The following is an 11,950-nucleotide window of genomic DNA, read 5'->3' on the forward strand; positions in this document are numbered from 1 at the left end:
TATACATTTTATTGCAACATATAACATTTAACTAACGAGAAAAAATGGTACGTATCTTTATTTTTCTGTTTAAGAGTCTTTTATATTTGCAATGGAATACAAAAATTAGAGATGAAGCATCACAAAATGAGAAAATTTTATTAAAATAACAAAATTTTTTATGTAAAAAATTTGACGTTAGATTTCAAAATATAATAAAATAATGAGCGTTTATATGTGCGAGCAAATTCAGATAAGTATGTAGCTTAAATTTAATATAAGTATTTATATGACGTTCAGTAGGGATACTAGGGCGATTTTATCCCATGGGGCTAGAAGGGTGGAGGAGCGTGGAGCGCGGGGAGTACTCGGCGCGGGGGAGAAGGAAAGGGAGTGCGGGGGTATCGTAGATGTATAGAAGGAGGAAGAAAGCGCGAAAGTCCCGGCACTATCGATGTTTATGTAAACATAAGACTCCGGTGATTACATAAACATGACACTCCGCTATGCTCCGTATTTTTTTCATCACCTGCCGCCATCCATCGCCATTGACGCCATCGCCACTCATCGCCTTACCGCCCCGCCGCCGCGGACCATCACCGTCGACCATTGCCATCATCGCCCCAACGCCGTTGACATCATGCGAGCTCATATACACTTACCACATATACTTATTATCTCTCTTCCTCTTATGTTTCATCACGTCACATTGTCGCGCCCGTTGTATCTTCTTCTTACGAGCAAAAATATTTTATTAAATTTTTATTTAATTTAAATAGATCGAATGTTTAAAACAACTCGTTTATGTAGTGAAATATGTTAAGAAAAGAAAAGATATATTTATTTTAAGAAAAAAAGTATATTTATTTGAGTCTAAATTAAATGAAAAATATTTAATTACAATAAAAAAATACGTATTTAAGCACCATTGTTTCTGTAAAACAAAAAGCATTACATTAGCATGTAACATATATAAGAAGAGAAATTCATATATAATATAAATTTATGATACTTACAATTCCAGTCTTCAGGTTCCGGATCAGGTTCGTACGGTCGCAGGCCGAATAGTTCAGCTAGAAAGAAGTCATCTTCCTCCCATATGTCCACTCATTCCTCCCGATCCTAACGATCTCTCTGCACATTCAATTTGTGCATTGAAGATATTCATAAATCCTTTTATTCTGACATAGCTTCGATGAATTTCCTGAAAAAAGTATTATACAAAGTGAATTATAATAAGATAATTAGAAAATACTCTATAATTTATAATTTATAATTTATACTGAACTTACCGAGGGGATGATTTGTATTCCCAATTCATTTTTTAGCTGCAGCCTGACCTATGGTTCGTTATCGACCATGATGTATTGGAAAAAGAAAAATAAAAAAAGCACAAATTCGCTAATAAAAATTTAACATATATAAAAAAGAAAAATCTATTAGGTGTACAATTTTGCTTCCGCCGTTTTTTTTCCGAAATTCGAGGCTTTATTGTGAAAAACTGGTTATACATTTATGATTCAAAGTATTGTCCATCGCTGGCCACTACTTTCTCCCATCTTTCGGATAGCGTACAAATCCCGCGTCGAAAAAACTGGTCATCTTTTGAGGCTATCCACGAATCGATCCAATTTATTACTTCTTCATAAGACCGGAAGTGCTGGTCAGCCAGGCCGTGTGCCATTGATCAAAACAAGTGATAGTCAGAGGGAGCAACATCTGGAGAATACGGCGGGTGGGGTAGGACTTCCCATTTCAACGTTTCCAAGTATATCTTGACCATTTTCGCAACATGGGGTCGAGCATTGTCATGCTGCAAAATCACTTTATCGTGTCTCTCGTTGTATTGCGGCCGTTTGTCTTTCAATGCTCGGCTCAAACGCATCAATTGCGTTCGATACCGATCGCCTGTGATTGTTTCAGTCGGTTTTAACAGTTCATAATACACTACGCCGAGCTGGTCCCACCAAATACAGAGCATGACCTTGGACGTCAAAATCACCGTTCTTGAAGCGTTGAAACCACTCACGACACGTTTTTTCACTAATAGCGGCCTCATCATAAATATTTGAGAGCATTCGATGAGCTTCAGCCGCAGATTTCTTCATATTGAAGCAAAAAATTAAAACCTCCCGCAAATGACGAGAATTTGGCTCGTAAACTGATATTTTTAATCGAGAATAACTTTATGATGCAGACACAAATCGACTAATGTTTCTATGGGGTTATGTTGACAGATGCCCAAGTTTATTGTATGACGTCTATGATCTATTTATTTCGACCACCACTTACCGCTAAAGCCATCTATAGGAAAACGGCGGAAGCAAAGTTGTATGTAATGCAAAGTAATGCAAAGTTGTACCTAATACTTATTCTCTCAACGGGGTACTCGTAACGGATCTCAATCAATTCTCTCAGATTGCTCATTATTGCAGGAAAATTTATCGATAAAAGTTTTTTTTCTAAAAAAAATCACAAAATTATCACTTTTACTTCCTCTATCACTTAATAAACGTTCAAAAGTATTCTACTATTTAGCGTTAATGGTAAAATACAATACTTTTGCACGTTGGGAAAAAAAATCAATCACGTTGCAATATACTGCTCTTCCTGCTAATCTTGCGTGCAAATATGGCAAAGACTGACGCTGAGAAGCATCCTTTGCCATAGCGAGGCTATCTAAGATACATTTGCGCTGCATATGAAACACTTAAGATCATAAATGTCTGCAGACTATAGAACTATAGAATGAGAAACTCTAGATGTCATAAAAAATATGTAGATAACAAGAGCTCGCATGTTAGAGAAAGATAGAGCACGCGCATTGGAGCGTGTAACATGATATTGGGTCGGAAGAAATGAATCGATAGAGTACAAGTCTTTTTTTATGACGCAATTTTTTCAATACAGTTTTTACTAGCGCGTCGAGACAAAAGATGGGGAAAAGAAAATACATATGTAATAATGTGAACGAAATTTTTTTTTTATTCACATCTTATACTGGTTTTACGTATTAAAAATTAAAGCCAATAGTTCACAATCGACAAGCTGATATTCATTGAAGATGTCGCTATCACGTATAGCGTTCTCAGACGCGATGTTGGAGAATTACGTCTACTTGATATCAACCGTACGGAGCCGGTTGGCTAATCGTTCGAATGTTACATCAATACACCCGTCAAAGTCAAACATACGGCGTAGCATCGTTTCGATCATCGTAATGTATATGAGTAAAGAATCGAGACATATGAGTGTAGCATCGTTCAGTGTAAACGCTGACAGTGGTCCAACGCTATAAAATTATCCTTGTATTCGTTTCAAAGCATCTTGTAAATATTCCATCTTTGTTCGTAGAAGTTCTTCCACATTTCGAGAGACAGTAATAATTCGTGTCCGCGATGATCTTCTAGGATAATTTCCACATAATTTGGTGGACCAATGTTGATTCCAATTTCCAAAAATTTACCCTTATTCGTCAAATCGTAATGTTTGCTCAGTAAACGCACCGCGCGATGCTCCATACTGTGCACATACATAATGTGCACTAAATTAAAAAACGTTTCTTTTGTATATAGAACATTGAAACTTACATGTTATATTCTTTCGTCACATTGTAAGATGCACTGCTCTTTTTGGCGAACATTTTTTTCAATCGTTTGTACATCAAGCGGACATCGCAAAATTGATTGCATTCGCGTAAATTGCGATGTATACTTTTGTATATAATATGGTAATACAAATAATATGGTAATACTTTTGAAATTGAAGAGGGGGCAGGCTCTCCCCCTGTTTCCAAGAATTTCAAACATGTTACGACACGTTTTATCATGTCTTTTCTATGTATTTTTTTTGTTTCGAGTTTATACATATGTTTGTACGTGCGTCCGAACATACGTTTATACATACGTTGAAACATATGGTCATACGTTTATACATATGTATGTTCATCCATACGTTTATATTTATATTTATACATACGTTCATACATACGTTTGTACACATGTTTATACATAAGTATGTTTATACAGTAAGTATGGTACAGTAAGTATGGTTACATTTATACGTACATACGTTTACACATACGTTCATATGTTTATACGTACGTTCAAACATACGTTTACACATATGTTTATACATACGTTTAAATATACGTTCATACATTTATACATATGGTACGTACGTATGTTCATATATACGTTTATATATACGTTTATACGTCCATTCATACATACATGTATTATAAAGGAAGGGAAAAAGAAATAAATACGTAATAAATACGTACTTTTATTTTAAAAAATTCTTTTGCAACCACCAGTTACATATTTGTAAGTTACATATTTTCAATACATTTTGTAACGCGCAATTCTTAACATGTTGTCCACATAATATTAGTAACATAATAATATTAGTCATCTAAATTAGATAAAAATTCCATATCTTCGTAAACTGCATCCAAGGTTTCGATATACATGCGTTCTCACTTATCATCCAGAAGCAAGTTCCACAGTTTGTTTCTCGCGTTCCTTGACGTATATACGATAGCTTCATTTTCAAATACAACCGCCGTAATCAGGCGTTTCGCTTCGCTATACGGGACCATCCCCCCATTGCAATCCATGGTGATAAGCAATCAACTAGGAAGTGCAAGACCTATCGAATCTTGTTGACATTTCCATGATACGGGACTCGTAAAAATGTAATGCGTGAGAACGGTCCCCTGTTTCAACATCGCCATTTTCTTCACCATAAATTTCTTTTTAACGATGAATCCTTGCAACGAATCCTTGATTCACGAATGTTGACACGAGCATGACGAGAAGATTGAGGTTGATTGCGATATAACGTAGATTTATATTGTGTCGAAGGTATTTAGATGATTTTGCTCATAATATTGGTCAATGGTGATACTAAAAATGAACTACGCGATCGTGTATGATGAGACAATAGGCTGTTGTATTTGCGGGCACATTTCTTCTTGTAGTCAAATTCTATGCGTATGTCCATAGTGGCACTCTTGACTCTCATAGTGGATTTGTTTTGTCGCGAGCAATCAATGATCAGAAAAGGCTCTTTCTCGATAAATGAGAGAACATTGAATAACGTTTCGAAGCAATCGATTTCATAATATGCTCTACGAAAACGCGCATACATATCAAGTAGAACGGAACATATCTCTTTTTGCCAAAATCCAGATTTAAATCGCACGGATAAAACGCTGAATTTAGATAAAATTTCACGTTACTCAAATTATAATCATCGAATACTCTAACATCTTGTGATATGATATTCTTTCAGCCGATCTGCAGAGCAAAAATAACGTATCGTGGTTTTTCCAACTGAGTCGCCGTGATAGTTCATGAATGCTTGGTCATATTCTGTAACAGAAGATACTCGTACAGATCCCACGAGCGAAAACTCATGTTCAGATAACGACTGCTTTCCAGGTTCGCAGCATAATTTATTGACCTCATTAATGCAACATGAGGCATCTGCCACTGTACTTTAAATAATTCAATCTCAGATTCCGCAGGATTTCCCACCAAGCAATTGTAATCGTTGCACGCTCGTATCAAAATCAATTCATGGCGAGCGTTGACGATCAGCGTTTGTAATCTTCGCAAAAGCTCAACATGCTGTTGGCACGCAAAAATTAAAGTGTCCTTCCTTCGTGTCGGTCTAGAGTTCCATTCAGCGTTCAGCGCAATCAAAGCTTTATCGTATGTCATTGACACGTAATTCTTGAGCGCTAGTTATGCCCACGTTTCGATCAATCTCCACATCATTGAGTTCATATCAAATTTCAACAAACATGAATGCCACGTAATTATTTACAAGCGTCATTGGCATCTGATCGTTTTTCTTTTTCTCATCATCAATTTTCCTTTGATGTGGAGAAAACTTTCGCACGATAACGTGTACAAAATCCTATTGCTGTATGGATATCCTTATCTCGTCGCTGTATCCGAATGTTGTATTAGGAAATGGGTTGTATGTGTGAGTCTCAATCTTGACGATGCGATCGTCAAAGATCGACTCACCGGTAATACTCAAGATATATATTCATTTCAAAAGTTGCGCACCGCGAATTCCAAAGATTGTAAAAATTTAACATATTTTCGACGCGCTCAGCTTCATGCTAATGCAGTTGGATGAGCTAGTATTATCGAGCGATGATGTTAGCTTTGTAAAGAAGTTATCTTTCTGTGTACGCTCCGCTTCATTCAATATGAGTATCTCATCGCATCATTTCAATGATCTGATGGTGATCTCTCTGCGAAGCAGAGCAATCATCTGTTCTGATTGACGATGCGTATCGTTAGATCCGTAATGCTCCGTGATCGGCAGGTAAATGATCTGTGCCGGCTTCTCCGATATCTTATATCCTGGCGGCACGCTCGGTAAAAATTCGTATACCTTGTGCGCGCTTTTGCTGTACTACGCGCCCGCGGTCACATTACACGCGGATAACATTTACATTCATTATGTTCATCGACATGTCCGATTCGTGCCATCTTCGCGGCAGCGAAGCGTATATACTTCGACGAGAATCTTAGCAGCGATCCAATGCCGTTGGGCTTGCCAAAGTTTATTTATTTTGCATATTTAATCTTGCATCTCTTTGTGTTGTAGTTTGCGCGGAGCGTAATCGTATTCTCCCCTCTCCATTATCATCATCATTATTGTCATTGTATTGTTGTTGTTATTATTGTCACCACGCACTACAAGAGGGTCGCGGTGCGGACGTTTCCGTAAAATCGCACGCTTCAAAAATTCATTTATGCATTTTCTTCTTACGAACCCTTGGGAATTGTAATTTCCGCGTCTTTGGCGAAATAAAATTTGTTGATCGATTCATTCACATTCGGTATCGTGTGATAAGTCTCAAAAATCGCCAGACCGAGCTCATAATCGCCGTCACTCAAATCTATGGAGGGAAAGTAGTTCTCCGTGAGAACGATGCTCTTCTTGCTTAGCGTAAACGTTAGCGACATGATGGAAAAAGCGTTCGACTAATACTGAAATTTCACAGCAATGCACCTTGATGCAATCTTTTTAAATTCACGCGCGTCTACCATTTGTAGAAATCGCAGACACATCTGTCCGCAGAAGCTCTGATCGTACGTCTGATAGGACGTGCAATTGTACTCTATCGTCGTAGCACCGTTCCCGAAATATCGCACCAGTTTCTTGGGCGGTCGAAGATTACTGAAACTATCAAAGTACACGACGCGGTTGTTTCTCTTCGTGTACGCTACCCGGTGAGTACTAGGCTTCATCGCATCGTCCAGATTCACAATACCGCTTTCGTTTCGGCGCGCGCCGTTCGTCGATAACACATTACGCATAAAAATGCCTCTAAGTAAAATATGACTCATACATCTCGCGAGCTCATTCAATTGAACGTTGGTAGTTGCACTCGTCGTATTTATCGAAAAATAGTTTTAGCGCAAGATCATGATCATAAAACTCCATATATTGTCAATAATCAGCAGTTCGATGCACTTTTCATTACCCGCGAGAATTTTAATGCACATAATAATAGTCTTTTATGGTACATTGATATTTCTATTCTACCAATGTCTCTTTTCATACTCATCATCCTCGTAACATTTATCTTGTAATATTTATCTTGGGTTACATTTTCTATCACGCGTAATGAGTCAGAAATGGACTCTCTGATAATTATTCCATGTTTTTTACTACTTATACCTAATTCTCGATCGTGTAGGAATTGCATTGGCAATATTCGTACACCTATGTCTTTTTTTTTGCGGATTATCGAAAACATACAGCATATCATCTACGTTACAGTCTTTCCATATATTTTCCAGGAACATCTCGTTCACAATATTGTTCACAATAGTTTTTTTCAATATGTGCAGTGTGAGTACTTGTTGCACGGAAATGTAGTGTATATTGGCATTCTGTAATTCGTGCAAGACCGATCGTTTAGCGATCGATATAATCGATTCTGTGCTTCCTTCCAAAATACATTCTTACAACATCGATGTCAGCCAAATCAGCCAGATCATGCATGCTGCACTATATAATTAAAGCACCACCTATTGTATAGTGGTACTGGATTATGCAGTGTTTAATACGATCGTTCAGTGCACGGATTTCTGGAGACGGCACAAATTTTTCTGTGTGATTCGTATCAAGCTCGCTCAAATCACTAACATAACCAGTCAGATAACACTTCGTCAGAGTCTTGGTCCATTATTTCCTCAAAATCTACTTTCATTTCTTCCAACACTTTGAATACTTCGTCTCTAATATTTGCGAACTGTTTCGGATCCACGTTTCTAAAACGACTATGCTAGCTATGTTCTCAACATTCGCACGATAATTAGTCATACTTTTTCCATTATTCTTATTGTCAATAACCGAAGCGAACGATTCGTTCGTTCTTCCAGAACATCAACTGTGGAACTGAGCGCTTATAAAGCGTTAAATATTTTATTAATGATTTCTTTGTCCCTTTGCCTATTGGGCCACACTTTCTTTAAAAGTAAATAAGGCAGCATCGCGAGTTCTAGTTTATATTTTTCATACTTCGTTGATATGTTTATATAAACAACATTATAATCAATACTTCTCTTGCGTCGCAACATGTCATCGTATCTGATAATATATAAATAGTGTATATAGCTTTTTTTCATTCAATCGTAAATTTTAGTTACGAGCGATAAGACATGGATTGAGTAAAAGAATATGTACGTCGAAAATCGTTCGAACGCAAGAGGTACCGTGTCATCTGATCCATCATCGTCGAGAGAAATGACTAGTGCATTTTATTTTCTGCTGAAAAAGCGAATAGTGGTCAAAAATTTTTTCGTTCTATTTTTCAGAAAGCGCTGCTAGCGATGTTCGAGCTACTGATCGCATTCGAACGCTGTCGATCGCGAAAAAAGAATGTAATAAAAAAAGAGAAAAAAATCAGTGTAATAAGTGTAACGTAAATAAAAACTTTTCATTCGCATTACTACATATGTATTTTCTTTTATTCTCCATCTTTTGCATCGGCGTGCTAATAAAAACCATATTGAAAAAAACCATATTGAAAAAAACTGCATCATAAAAAAAGGGGACTTGTACTCTATTAATTCATTTCTTGTCTCTTTCTTCGTCCCTTCTTCAATATCACGTTACGCACTCCGACATTGTCGTGCTGTATCTTTCTCTAACATGCTCTAGCAAGCTCTTGTTACCTGAATTTTTTAGAGACGATGATATGGTGATGACGAACGGTGGACAGCAGTGATAGCGACGGCGGCGGCGGCGGTGGCGGCGGCAGCGGAGGATGATGAAAAAAATACTGAACGCATAACGGAATGTCGTGTTTATGTAATCACTCGATCGGGGTCCTATGTTTACGTTAACATCGATAGCCGGGACTTCCCGTGCTTTCCCCCTCCTTCGCCACATTTACGAGTATCCCCGCGCTTCCCCCCCCCCATCTAGCACCATAAGTTAGAATGACCCTAATATCCCTACTGCGTGCATTATGTATTGTAAAAACGTATATAATTAAGAATAGGAAAAATTTTTAGATTTGTAAAACATGCAGTTTAAGTTAGATTTAAAAATAGATTTAAAATTAATTATAATCTTAATTCTAATTGTGTTTATAATTTTAATATTAATTAATGTTAATTAAACAATAAATATCATTTATTTCTTTTATGTAATATTTACTTATTTATATTTTAGCAGTCTAGTTTTTTTACATAAAGAATTTTGTTATTTTAATAAAATTTTCTCTTTTATGATGCTTCGTCTTTAATTTTTTGAGATTAAATATTATATCTCATTGCAAATATAAAAGACTCTTGAACAAAAAGATAAAGATACGTGTCACTTTTTCTCATTAATTAAATGTTATATGTTGCAATAAAATATATATTCTTTTCGCAATTTACAAAATACATGTTATATGATACAAGAAAATATATATTTTGCTTGCAATTGGCGCACTAAAGATTATATTTCATTTTTTTTTATTATTTACGTAACGGTTTTTGTAGTTTATGTTATAGATTTTTATGGATTTATGGAAAGTACACGTAGCGTCTTTTTTCTACCTTTTTTTTTAAAAAAGATAACTTGTTGAGAGATCACGCATTTCGTAATATAAAGCATCTTACATGAGTAATAATATATCTCTTCCTATGTGTACGTATTACTAAAACATTATTTATTAATATTCTTGAGACTTCCACAGGTGCTTTCTATATAAAGATGCGTTTCGCGGATTTTCTCTGTGTCCAGATTCATTCTTGGAATGTCAGCGTTTCGTGAACCTTGCAGTCCACTTCATCAAGGTGAGCAGTCTGATACTGAGTTGTTCCTCTGGGTCATTCCTTTTATATATTACGCTATTTGTTAGAGTGGTGAAGGGAAAGTAGAGAATTGTGAATGTTGGAGGGGGGAGAGGTGGGGGAAATCGATCAGTCTTCAATAACCGGGAGAATAGTTTTCCATATTTTATTTATATAGCCATTATCTCTATTTAGATTGTTAGGGTGTTTTTGTATCTTTATGGCTTCTGTATACTTTCTTGGAAATGTAATGTTGGCTATTGTGATCGTTTTATCAAACAATATTTGATGTTCTGTTTCGATGTTGTGTTCTGATCAAGCTGCGTGATGTATTTTAACCTGACACATTGATGTTCTTTTATTCATAGGTTGACTATTCTTCTAGTTTTTCCAATTTGCCTGCAGAAACAAGGTATTTTGTATGCTTCTGCGGAGCTGTGTGTCTTTGATCTTTAGGATTTCTTAAGATTTGTCCTATCTTTTTGAGTGGTTTAAAGATAATTCAGATATTGTGTTTGTTTAATATCCTGCCAATCCGTTGTTCCTTTACATATGAGAGAATGGATAGAATTCTTTCGTCTGATTGTATTGTATATCAGAGACCGTTATCCTGTTTATTGATTGTTTTGATTATGTCTTTTTTGTCGTGCATTTTTCTGTAAAGCTATTTTTTATTGAAGACTGACCGATTTCCCTCACCCACAATTCTCTACTTTTCCTTCACCAACAAGTAGTGTAATATATAAAAGAAATGATCCGAAGGAACATCTCAGTATCAGATTGCTCTTCGTCCTGATGAAGTGGACTGCAATATTCACGAAACGTTGACATTCCAAGAATGGACACGGAGAAAATTCGCGAAACGCATAATCTTTAATATTATTTATTATCAATTTTTTCTAAAAATAATACATAAATGTTTTTAGCACTTCTTTTAGGCACTTAGGCCACTGCTTTTTGTAACTTGTGTATTATCAGTTTTAATCTAAAATGAATTTTCCCTATACATACTTATAAAATAACTTCGATATGTCTTCGATATATGAACCATAATGAAATATAGCATTCATAACTTTATACTATCCAGTATTAGTATTTTATTTATTCGAAGAGCACATAAATTAATTTTTTATGCTACCTTCACTATGTTCCATTTTGAGATGAAAATGCATAATGATTATCTGTTTTATCAATGTTATTTCGTTTTTAAATAACATATCATTTTCTTCACGATGTTCACATAATAATTTGTCATTTAATTTAAACCAATGTGAAAATGAAGTATTTAGTAAATAGTTAGGATTGAAACTTTTCTTGTAAATTTTTAGTTTTTTTGTAAACTTTTGAAACTGTTTATTCAATGTTTAAATAAATAATATTCAATTTATGTAAATATCTAACTAATATCAGTTTCTATTAATGTAGATTAATTTAAACTAGTTCAACTTATCTTTTGTAATTAACAGGCCCAGTTTCACAACTCACGGTAAACTCTTAAGATTTAACTTATTCAATTCTGTTTCCAATTTTAAAATTGAGAAGAGATGAGGAATAAAGTTGAATTTTGATTCAAAATTAATTGTAAATTATGGAATTCGGTAGTAGTCTATAATTTTTTAAAAAAGATAAAAATTAGGTTGTCTTAATAT

The 11,950-nt window shown here is 35.5% G+C and overlaps 1 pseudogene; it reads right to left on the reverse strand.

The window, feature by feature from the left end:
- Positions 1 to 3,279: 3,279 nt before the first annotated feature.
- LOC108685255 lies at positions 3,280 to 3,671 on the reverse strand (annotated as a pseudogene).
- Positions 3,672 to 11,950: the final 8,279 nt, after the last annotated feature.

The sequence above is a fragment of the Atta colombica genome, unplaced genomic scaffold (genome assembly GCF_001594045.1).
Source record: "Atta colombica isolate Treedump-2 unplaced genomic scaffold, Acol1.0 scaffold15, whole genome shotgun sequence".
Taxonomy (NCBI): Eukaryota; Metazoa; Arthropoda; class Insecta; order Hymenoptera; family Formicidae; genus Atta; species Atta colombica.